Source organism: Stegodyphus dumicola, chromosome 8, assembly GCF_044657685.1.
Source record: "Stegodyphus dumicola isolate Sdum_Otavi_A_Nest chromosome 8, ASM4465768v1".
NCBI lineage: Eukaryota > Metazoa > Arthropoda > Arachnida > Araneae > Eresidae > Stegodyphus > Stegodyphus dumicola.
Genome location: NC_140775.1, coordinates 170,072,961 through 170,085,474, shown reverse-complemented (window position 1 = coordinate 170,085,474; position 12,514 = coordinate 170,072,961).

Sequence of the window (12,514 nt, the reverse complement as noted above, 5' to 3'; positions counted from 1 at the left end):
TCCGATACACAGTTCGACGCGATGAAGATAAAAAGGTTTTTTCTCCCCCGTAGATTGTTGCCATTCCTTGCTTTTAAATCGTTGAGTTTGTTACTCAAAATTTCGACTTGTTAAAGTTTTACAAAATATGAAATCGATAATAAAACAAATTCCAAATTTCAAATTTGGGATTTCAAATGCTCATATTCGCAGTAGGATTACGGCATTCAAAATTGCATGGCTCTAGATACCGTTGTTTTATCACAATGTGAGAAATATGCATACATTTATGCAGATTTTTCATTGTTTAATTTCTTCAAATATAATGCAGGGTTCTAACATTTTGTGGCAACAGTTTGAAAAGTGAACCGACATTTATAGGAGTCCGACGCAAAATGCCAAAACGAAAGTAATAGTCCTTCGGGACTCAAATCCCTTTGGACTAATAATAACAATTTCATATATTAGCAGTTTTTATCCTGAAATTTTTTGTTATATTTCTTTTCAAAAGCCTCGTTGATACCCTTTCAGATAGCATTGCAACGTTAAAATCAATACCTTTTTAATTCGAGCTTAGATTATTAGATTTTGCAGATAAACAGCTTGTCTATATCTTCTAATTTGTTACTTTTAAAACTTTCATTCTTCATCTCCACTTTCCTCTTTGGTTTTACAGGTTTTCTTGCAGTTGCCGCATCAAGAACGAGTAATCATTGTTCTTCTGTTTCTATTTTGCGCTTTTGTTTTTATTTCTCTGATGTTTTACAGCTTTTGAACATCAAAAATATTTTCAGCAAGATCTAATACTTCTGGGTCTTCCTTGGCAGTACCTCAGAAATCAGAGTTTTCTAATGATGAGTTAGATGTAAACTTCTAATTTCTTCCTAAAATTTTTTTAAAAAATTCATTGCATAGAAAATTGAGATCTTCTTTATAAAAAATCACATGATTTTCATGTTCTCCAAGTTTTGTGTGATTCAGACATCCTTGATCTTTAATGATTCGAAAATATTTTTTAGTGGTAACAAATGTAAAGAAGGAAAATATAAAACGTTAAGTGCAAATAGTAATAACTTTTGATATAGCAGAAAGCTTTACGCTTAAGTACTTTAAAATATACGAATTCCGAAACAAAAGTGCCTTTTATATGTTTTTCCTACATGGCAACAAAGTAGCCAACTATAAACTGCTGAAACTGCTGTATTGCTGATTATCTGATATTTCATATTTATTGCATTTTAATACGGCTGGTATTTAATTTTATTTTTAGCGCATAAGAGCTATGAATCTTGAAACGGCATTTTATGTCAGTTCACCATAAATAGCGCAACCCTTTTTAAATTATTGCCACCAAATATTATTCCCTTGTATTATATTTCAAGAAATTAAATAATGAGGAATCTAATTCAGAAGTCAAACAACAAAAATCAGCGTTATATTCACAAAATTTTCACAGGACTAGTTTCGATGGTTTTACCGAACTACCATCTTCAGCTGCAAAACCACAAATCAGACAATCATTTGCGGTTTTGCAGCTGAAGATGGTGGTTCGGTAAAACCATCGAAACTAGTCCTGTGAAAATTTTGTAAATATAACGCTGATTTTTGTTGTTTGACTTCTGAATTAGTATTTATTCGGCGTGTTATTGTGTCTTAATGAGGAATCTGCATAAATGTACGTATTTTTCTCGTATTGTAATAAAACAACGGTACCTAGAGCCGTCAAAATTTGAACAACGTAATCCTCCACCCGAACACAGGCACCTAGAAGACCGCATTTTGAATTTCGAATTTGTTTTATTGCCTATTTCATATTTTGTAAAACTTTAAGGAATTTAACATTAACGAACTTAACGATTTCAAAGCGAGCAGTGGCAACACTATAGAGGAAAAAGAAAACCTTTTGTCTCCAGCACGTGAGACTGTCTATCGGAAATTCTAAAGATTTGCTCTTTTTAATATTTTGCAATATTGCTGTTGAATAGAATTTTGTGTGATTGAAGTGCGAAACTCATGATATTTAATAAATAAAGTTAACCCACAAAACGTTAAAAAAACGCCCATTCGGACGTAATATAAAATATGAAAGCTTTCAGGTGCTTTTCTTTTTTCTTTACTTACTTTTTTATTTTATTTCTTCAGAACTAGGTTACTAGAGGCTGCTTATTGAGAAACCCTTAGATAACCTTCACAAGGACTTCGGAAAAATATTTTCGCTCGCGTTACTCAGTTGCATCCAAACAGCAACAAATAGAATCCTCCATTGAGAATTAGAACATTTTTTTGCTTTGGGAAATTAGAAAATGTGAATATCTAAGAGGGTGAATGGGAGAGGCAGTTAATATCTATGGACATAAATTGATGACACTTATTTTCTTCGTCTAATCTTCTCTGTATATGCATCGAATTAGAATGATAACATTTTTAGAAGTTGCTGTAATTAGTAAAACTACTCAAACTCTTGGAACTCTAATGAAGTTGTAGGAAATGTTCTCTATTATATCTCATGCGTTAGTAATATGAAACGTGTATTACATGAATAACTAAGCACCGTGGTATGAAAATTTGAACTATATATACAGCGAAAGCAGAAATGATTTACACGTAGAACTAACCGGTTTCGAATGCAAGTAAGAGCTCCGAACTCGATGGTAAGTGCTGGTGTTATTTGTGTGTAAAGAAATGTATGTCATTTCTTTTGTTATATTATAAGGTATTTCTCCCTCCTTATTAGCATGCCTTCGTGGTGTGGGGGTCTGCATGCTGGGCGCGTATTCCAGAGGTTTGTGGTTCGATTCCCGGCGAAGGGAGTTCTCATTTTTCTTGACTCCTGTTTCTAAAAAATACCTAATGTCTCTATAATATAAACATTGTTTCTCTTTAAATTTCGATTAGAACAATATCGATTTTCTAAATCAAAATGTAAGCATAAAATATAAATTAATACGAAAGATTTATATAATACATTTATTTAAAAAACATTTATATAATACGAAATATAAAGCATTTCTAATGCAGTTTATATATTCATGCTCTAAATTTAGTCATTTTAGACACCACAAAGAGGTAAAAGCGATTTGATTGAAATAGAAATATATATCTCGGTGTTCTTAAGCATAGTTATTCTTTCAGCCATATTATATACAAGCGTCAAGAACATTATAATTGTTTAATATATGCTTCAAATCTTGAAAAATCTTTTTTTTTTTTTTTTTTTTTTGGGTAAAAGAAAAACTGGATACTTACTTAAACGATCTTATCTTATCGATTTAATCTATTTATCTATCTTATTTATCTTATCGTTCTTATTTTTGTTTTAAAAAAAAGAAATTAAGAAACAGGAAGATAATAAAATTTGAGATTATTTCAATTTTTAAAAGTGTCTTTTTAACTTATATGTACAAAACATTTTTCATTTTTGAATGAATCCACACTATTTAGTTAACAATCAATTTTACTTCATGAAATTTATTGGAAATATCTCTATGAGGCCAAGTAATTAAGCACGTGTATGTGATTAGAATCCATGGGTTTATAAGAAATTTTGGCCTTCCCAACAGGGTGCTTTCATGGTATAACTACCGGCATATTCGACTATCATTTAGAATGTTCGAATCCAAGCCAGAACACAGCTGAATTTTCACGTTACTGCATTCCTAAAAAACTAATAATTCTACAGTAGTGCCTGATTCAGATATAATGGACGATAATTAGTCACCATTTTAGTTTGGCCAACTAGGTCTTATTCCTCTTTTCCCATTCGCACTTTAAGAGGGAAAAATAAGAAAGTTCCTCCTTCCCCGCTACGTAATCTTGCAGTGTAATTGGATGGAAGTCCGATCAGCAGTCAGAAAATACGAAGCTCGAATATCGACGAGGTAATAGATAATTTTACGTTATGTTTCCCATGCTGAAAAAAAAAAATCTGGAAGTCCTACAATCGATAGATCCACTTGTTTCTACAAATGCGAGAAAAAGGGAAGCAATGGGTCTAATACCTTACACTTGTCTTACTCAAGATGTTATAACGTCAGCGTTTTAAGTTTTGTAAGCAAAATATATCACGGCTTTAGTCAGGATATATCCACTAATAGAGGGAAATGCTTTTAAGCTCTAGAAAATTATCAGTGTGATGATACAAATAGAAGAATTTACCCCAGCTTACCATTTACCAGCTAAATTCGATTCATTTATTGAAATTCTGAAATTTAACTGGTAAATGGACGATCCTTATTGGAAGTTAACATAGTGCTACGAAAAGTCCAGGCGCGCTGGGATAGCTTCCCCATAAATCAGTTTTAGGGTTGCCATAAAATAACAAGAAAGGCAGGATTGCCACAATTGGCGAGAAATCGTCTATTTACCAGCTAAATTTCAGAATTTCAATTAATGATTCCGTCGTAGAAAATAAACCGAAAAACCAGTACTACTTTGCATCACATAACACTGCTTTGAAATTAAAATTAGGAAGGCATAATAATTAGCTAGTCAATGTACAAAAGGCAGTTGATTCGGAATTTTTATTCCCATATTTTGTAATTATTTTCAGGTAAGAGTTAATGTAATTTATTTGAATTTATGCTAAATTTTTAACTAGTATATCTTTGTATAACTCATCGGAAATAAACTCAAACGTGTAGGACTGATTCTGCAATCATGGAATAAGCCTACAGAGAACGTATTCACACTTCTTAAAATATACATGGATTTATGATTTCTAAATATCCTGAACATGCTGCAAGTGTCAAGAATTATTTTCTGTTTTCAGAAAATGAAGATTATTTGCATCGCTTTCTTCCTCTGCTTCGCGTCCTCTCTGTCTGCAACAGTCGACCACACGAAGAGGAGTTTCTCTGATCTCGGCTGCATGGGCGTCTACGATAGGGCCAAGTTCGCTAGGTTGGACAGAGTTTGCGAAGAATGCTACCAATTGTTCAAGGAATCAGATGTCCACACATCCTGCAGGTGAGCTGTCATACATTATGTCCAATACTTCTCTGAAATTATTGGGTCTAATCTCAGCTATTTGTAAAATTCAGTTCATAATTGCAGTGACATTTAGCTCTGTTTAAAACAAATTGCACTTCTTAAAACAGTTCATGTGATCAACTGAATTTTTTCGGTAATGCTAAAAAATCTCAAATGTTAAATGTTGATCAAATGAATCTCCTATAGTTATACCAGTGTTTTGCTAAGGGATTTTTGGGTGCTTTGCGGACAGTTCAGAAAAGACACCTCTGCAAATTGTTTGTTGTTTTAGACAATCCCTTAGATGATCATTATACTCTCCAGAGGATCTAAACTTCTGGTTTTGACCCAAGAAGAGCAGCAGGAAAGGACATAGACTTTCACTGGTGCCATCTGTTGGCAGACATTGCTATTAAAAAGTCAAAAGTATTTAGATCAACAGCAGAGCTCCAATGGATTGGTTTCCGAGATAAACGACTCTGTTCGTCCGTACGAGATTTGGAGAACCAACTTAACGGTGGTTTCTAAACAAAAGATATAGATATTAATTCAGAAGTCAAACAACAAAAATCAGCGTTATACCTACAAAATTTTCACAGGACTAGTTTCGATGGTTTTACCGAACCATCATCTTCAGCTGCAAAACCGCAAATGAACAAGATAGGAAATAATGATTAGATAAGATAAGAAAGCCTGGACAAGAATAAGCAAGTGGCGCCATCTGTTGGCGAAACCAGAACTAAAACATAATTTCTTTAAAAGCCGAAGGCAAATTTGGATTGGAATTAGGATCGTTAACTAGAACAGAAAGATTTTTATGAATGTGAAATGCCTCTAGAAAATCCAGTTCTCCAATGGAAGATGTTTTTTGAATAATTTTGGCAGCAGAAAAATTGAAAGTGTGATTTTCGGACCAACAATGTTGAGCAACAGAAGACTTCTGTGTTTCCTTTTTTCTAACATATGCCTCATGTTCTTTGACGCGAAATTTTAAGGCTCTCTTAGTTTGGCCAATGTAAATTAAACCACACTGGCAAGGAATCCTATAAATACCCCAGGAATTCATATCCGGAATGGGGTCCTTGAGTATAGAAGTTGGAATTTTATTGATGGGAGAATAAACAACCCGAAAGTTAAATTTCTGCAAAATATGTGCAACTTTATAGCTAATTGATGGAAAGAAGGGAATGACAACAGAATTTTTATAATCTCCTAAAATAAGAGTGTGGCTTTTAGTGTGTTCAGATGAGCCACACTCTTATTTTAGGAGATTATAAAAATTCTGTTGTCATTCCCTTCTTTCCATCAATTAGCTATAAAGTTGCACATATTTTGCAGAAATTTAACTTTCGGGTTGTTTATTCTCCCATCAATAAAATTCCAACTTCTATACTCAAGGACCCCATTCCGGATATGAATTCCTGGGGTATTTATAGGATTCCTTGCCAGTGTGGTTTAATTTACATTGGCCAAACTAAGAGAGCCTTAAAATTTCGCGTCAAAGAACATGAGGCATATGTTAGAAAAAAGGAAACACAGAAGTCTTCTGTTGCTCAACATTGTTGGTCCGAAAATCACACTTTCAATTTTTCTGCTGCCAAAATTATTCAAAAAACATCTTCCATTGGAGAACTGGATTTTCTAGAGGCATTTCACATTCATAAAAATCTTTCTGTTCTAGTTAACGATCCTAATTCCAATCCAAATTTGCCTTCGGCTTTTAGAGAAATTATGTTTTAGTTCTGGTTTCGCCAACAGATGGCGCTACTTGCTTATTCTTGTCCAGGCTTTCTTATCTTATCTAATCATTATTTCCTATCTTGTTCATTTGCGGTTTTGCAGCTGAAGATGATGGTTCGGTAAAACCATCGAAACTAGTCCTGTGAAAATTTTGTAGGTATAACGCTGATTTTTGTTGTTTGACTTCTGAATTAGTATTTATTCGGCGTGTTATTGTGTCTTAGATATAGATATGTCAACAAACCGAGTCGAATTTGACAGTACCGCTACAAGTTCTTGCTGCGCTCGAATGGACCTCAGTATAAAAGAAAATTCTAGTCACTGCTACTTATTTTTACAATAGCCTATCGAATAAACGTATAAACGCAGCGACAAATATAGACATACCTAAACATGTATAAACTCCGCGAAAGACTGTTCTCGGTGGGTCCGGAACCGTTAATGACAAACGCAGTTAGCGAAGCATGTGCTGCCACCCCTATACAGTGCCGAGGTTACTATCGGAAGGGGGATCAGTAAGAGTTGGTATTGATAACTAAAAATAAATTTTGCCACGAGACCGGCAACATCCTAAAAATTAATGTGGTAACCCATCTTTTACCACTCGCCACTGTAGATAATGTTACGATTAAAGAAGCAAGTAGTAGTACGTTATATAAAAATAAAAAATATCTGTCGAATCACCCATATCTAGATTTAACATCTAACTTTTATGTTCAATCCATCTACATTAAGGAATTTGCGATATGGCATAAGATATCTAGCTGGCTTCTTTTCTTATAAAGCCAAAAGAAGTGGTCTTATAAAGCCAAAGAGTGGTCCAACTGTTTTTGTCATAAAGTGGACTGTAATAACGTAGTCGCATAATGTGATAACAGAGTTATTATTAGTAACATGTTCGGGCGTATATTAGAAGGTTAGGCTGAAACGTATACTTAAATAAGTTTTTGCAATGTTATTCCAAAGAAATTCCAATTTTATTCCAATGTTAATCCAATTTAATTCCAATGTTTATTGCAATGTTATTCCAATGAAAATAAATTAAAATTTTGTGTAATGTGTTGCTTATAATACTCGTACTTCAAAATACATTTCGTATATCTTCACATTATTTACCTTTTAGGATTAAAATTTTTTAAGCACTGAATTTCACTGTCTATTTCGAAATGAGATAGACATATGGAATACTTTATTTTAGTACTGGCATGTAAATAATATATATATATATTTGAAAAATGGGGATTCTTTTCCATGTTCGAACCATTCTAAAGACTTCAGTGTGTATTATATACTTAATAAAAACGAGATTCTTCACGTGCTTAAGTATCCCTTTGATAGACACATCTAAGTAGTCAATTTCTTGAATTCAACTGATTTTTTCCCCAAATATAGAGATGCCGAATTTCAAGTTATGATTGACATTCTTGTATAGTAATAGTTCATACTTTATCTGTTTTATATTTTTATTGCTTTTATAAGGTATATTTTTAATAGTGTAACATACTACTTCAGACTAGATAATGATTTCTGCTTCATAAATGCGCATAAAGATTACTATATCACTTGAGAAAAGTACTGAGGAGCTGGATCTTTAGTAACTTAGTCAATTAAAGTATTTTCATATCATTTTAGATCCAACTGCTTCAAAAATAATTTCTTCACTCAGTGCGTGGATGCTCTTTTGCTCCAGAAAGACCAACAACGATTAGACAATATGGTGGAACAACTCTACGGCCGATGACTTCTTTAAACGGTATCGGTAACAGCAAGGATCTCGAAAAAGCAGCTCTGTGATTGATGCCTTCCAGTAACTCCAGCCCTTAAATAAAAAAATAAAATAAAAAAAAAACCTGTATTCGTATAATAATAAAACTCATATTATGCTGAAAACTGATTGACTTTTTTATGCTGTAACAATGTTTTTTTTTGGGGGGGGGTTCACGTTTAAGACCTACACGAAAGATCTCCAAGTTTACTATCGCAACAGCATGAAAACTGTTAATGTGAAGTAGCAAAGTAGGGCAGAAACATCTATAAAATTATAAGAAAATATATAACATAAATTATTCTGTAATTTAAGGCGTCAAAATTATCTGCAATAGTCCTATTCTCAAACCTTACGCCATGGTATAACAAGTTATATTCAATGCCTGTCAATTTGTATTCTCTGTTATTGCATAACTATAAATAGACAAGATAAAACTCAAGTTAAAATTAACACAAAAATTTATTAGCTACAAATGGTAGGTATTACAACTGAAATTAACAATGGATTATATGACTTCTAGTCGATTTTAAGAACAAATGCTGGCTGTTTTAAAAATACGAAGCCCAGAGTCATTTGCAAGTACAGAGTTCACATGAGGTAATTTGATTCATCAAAGCATGATTGATATGTTCTCTAAAGTTGAAATTCTTATCTAGAATAACAGTCAGATTTCTTTCAAGCATAGCAAAATTTATATTTTATTAACAAAACATGTGATTTGGCTTAACTTCTCTGCAAACACTGTTGTTTCGAAAAAATCATGAGAAAACGTTTGACAGCATTTAATTTTACTTTCCATTTTTTACAAGATTCTTGGATATTACTCAGTGCACTTTAAATTAACAGAAAGCCATTTTTGTGTTTACTGACTTCGCAAAGATCGCAGTATCATCATCAATGGAGATCGCTTCTTTTTAGCTAGAAAATGGGATATAATTAATGAAAATGATAACAATAGCCCGAGTAAAGAGCCATGTGGCACTCCAGACCTGAATGTACTTGATATCCGTGTAACAGGTACCAGTTCTGATGCTGAAGAAACGATATCTAAGATATCTTGAGATAAAATTGATAGACTTGGGCAGAAAATTCATCTTCAATAAATTTCCTGATTTAGTCCGTGTACCAAACATCATCAAATGCCTTTCAAAATCCAGAAAATTGAAGCAGGGGTATTTTTATTATTAATGTTTCCGCAGATGAGTTCTATTTGTCGCGATATCTGTTTTATAGTGAAATGACTCGATCTGAGTGCAAACTGATAAGCAGAGATTATACTATTGTAGATGATGAAATGTTCAAATTTTCAAGAATCACTTTTTTGAATAATTTCACCCAAAGTAGACAAGCAGCTAGCTGCTAGTAGTGTAAGTGTTTATTTAGTTCTAACCAATCATTTTGAAGTTCCCTTTCCTGTTTCTCCTGATTTCAGTTTCCCACCGGAATGTAAATTTTGTATGACGTAGATGTGAATTTTAAACATGTTTCAGAAGCATTAAGCTGCGTTTCAAGAGTTCAAAAGTAGTAGTAGCGGACTTAATTCCGATGTTTATGCTGCGAATTTAAGATTAGCTCTTTAGTTCGGTGTTCGACACCCTTCAGTTTATACTAATATTTCTCGGCTCAGCTTTGCTGCGTGCAGTAAATTTAGCGTTAGGTAAGCTAAGGAACCAGTCATTAGATTATTTTAAATTGCTATTGAATTCTTACATTTTTATTTTCTGTTACGCAGCCACAAGTGGTGGTGATTTGTGAGCACAGAGTGCGTGCATCTGTTTTAATTTATATTTTATAAGAAGGCTATTTAAACCTTTCTTCTGCAGTAATTATTCTTAGAGACATAACAAGAATTCGCTACTTAGTCTTCGACACAGAGTTCAGGGTGTATGCTACCAAAGAATATACGAAGACATAGATGACAGATAATAAGAATAATAGATGATAAGTCATACCTGGATCCTTCACTGAAGTTTTGAATACGGCATTAAAAGTCAGCTTCCATGCATTTGAGTAATATCTAAACTTAAATTATGGGCTAAAGCAAAAGAGGAATAGTAGGAATACGACTAAGAGATACTGAAAAACCAATTTGTCTATTGCTTTCGCAAATTCAGTGTTCATATTATAAACCAGAGCAACTAGCCCCTGATATCTGAAATGAGACTAATGTGCTCCTTCTTAGTTTCTTTCTTTCGGCCATGTCCCATATGGAACCTTTATTTGCCAGAGAGCTGACCAGGAACTTTCCACGTAATGCATTCTGGCGATGAGCTTGACGCTTTTACACAGAGATTTTAAGTTTGGGAGAACAAATGTTCAGCCAACACGTTTTTGTTCAGCATGTCATCCAGCAGAATATATTTCTTACTTGCAGGGTATCTTCTATCATTTTTAAAAAGTGCTAATTTATCAAAACGGCTTCAAGCAGCTGTTACGGAAAAAGAGATATAACTGGCTGGGTTAAATGAATTGTTTCTTCTCCAGCGTTGAATTCCCATGCTAAGTCATAGTTTTCTTCGAGACAGAGTAATCTGGCCTACATAATTGGTAGCTTAGATGAAGTGAACGTTTTGGAAATGGATCAAAAGTAGTAATACCACGCAACTCCAAGTAATTATCGGAATCTATTTGTGTGGACAAGCAAAGTTGAGCCAACAACGGCATGTGTTCCGAGACACTAAACTCAGCCATGCTGAAATGGAGGCACAATGGCCAACTTAGCTATCAGAGATAATTCTGATTATCTGAATGAAAATATGATTGCAAAATTTGTAAAAACTCCAAAGCATATAAAAAAAAAAACTAGTACAAAGAAAAAAAAAAATCTGAAATGTTTCAGATTTTAAATTACGTCCAAAGGGGCGTTTTTTAACATTTTGTGTGTTACCTTTCTTTATTAAATATCATGTTCCTCGCACTTAAACCATAAGATCCAGTGCAACAGCAATATCGCAAAATAGTTTTAAAACGAACATATCTTTAGAATTTCCGATACAGAGACTCACGCGCTGGAGATAAAAATGTTTTTTCTGCACAACGTTGCCATTGCTCGCTTTGAAATCCTTGAGTTTGTTAATCAAAAATTCGTCAAAGTTTTAAAAAATAGGAAATCGATCATAAAACAAATTTCGAATTTCAAATTTGGTCTTCCACATGCTCATATTCGTTGGAGGATTACATTATTCAAAATTCGATGACTCTATGTACCGTTATTTTATGACAATGTGAGAAATATACATACATTTACGCAGATTTTCATTATTTAATTTCTTCAAATATAATGCAGGACTCTAACATTTTATGGCAACAGTTTGAAAAGTGAACTGACATTTATCCGTCCGAAGCAAAATGCCAAAACGAAACTAATAGTCCTTCGGGATTCAAATCCCTTTGGACTAAAAAAAAAAAAAAAAAACACATAGTACTATCGCAGCTATCGTTAAACATGCAATAAAACTGCATTTTGAAAATAGCGCACAGCAAACTCATGAGGAAAAGCAGTAAAAATTTAAAACCTAAAAGAACTGGAGCTTTATTTTAATATTAATTAATTAATATTATGGTTAGTGGCTAGTAAGAATAATGTTATAAAGATTATTTTACGTTGTAATTCTGCAATTAAGAACGCTGCACATTCAAGGAAACCACGGACCACGAACCACGGACCTCTCAAATATGCGCCGAGCGTTCCGACCACTACACCACGAAGGTATGCTAATAAGACTAGAGAAATACCTTATATACTTCCCTTTTTAAAGGACGACTTGGGATTAGGGGACCCACTCGCCAAATCCTGGTGGGGAAGAATCACCATTCAAAACCCTTTTAATTCGGGCACCACTGTAGAGATATTAAGTTTTTCCGAAACAAGGAAATCGAAGAAATGAGCAATGCTCTCGCCGGGACTCGAACCACGTACCTCTTGAATGCACGCCAAGCGTGTTGACCACTACACCATGAAGGCATGATAAAAAGGAGGTAGAGATACCTTATAACCTTAACATTTTTATTGTATTTTTAATTTCTTAAAATTTAATAGTTTTATGCAAGAATGCAACA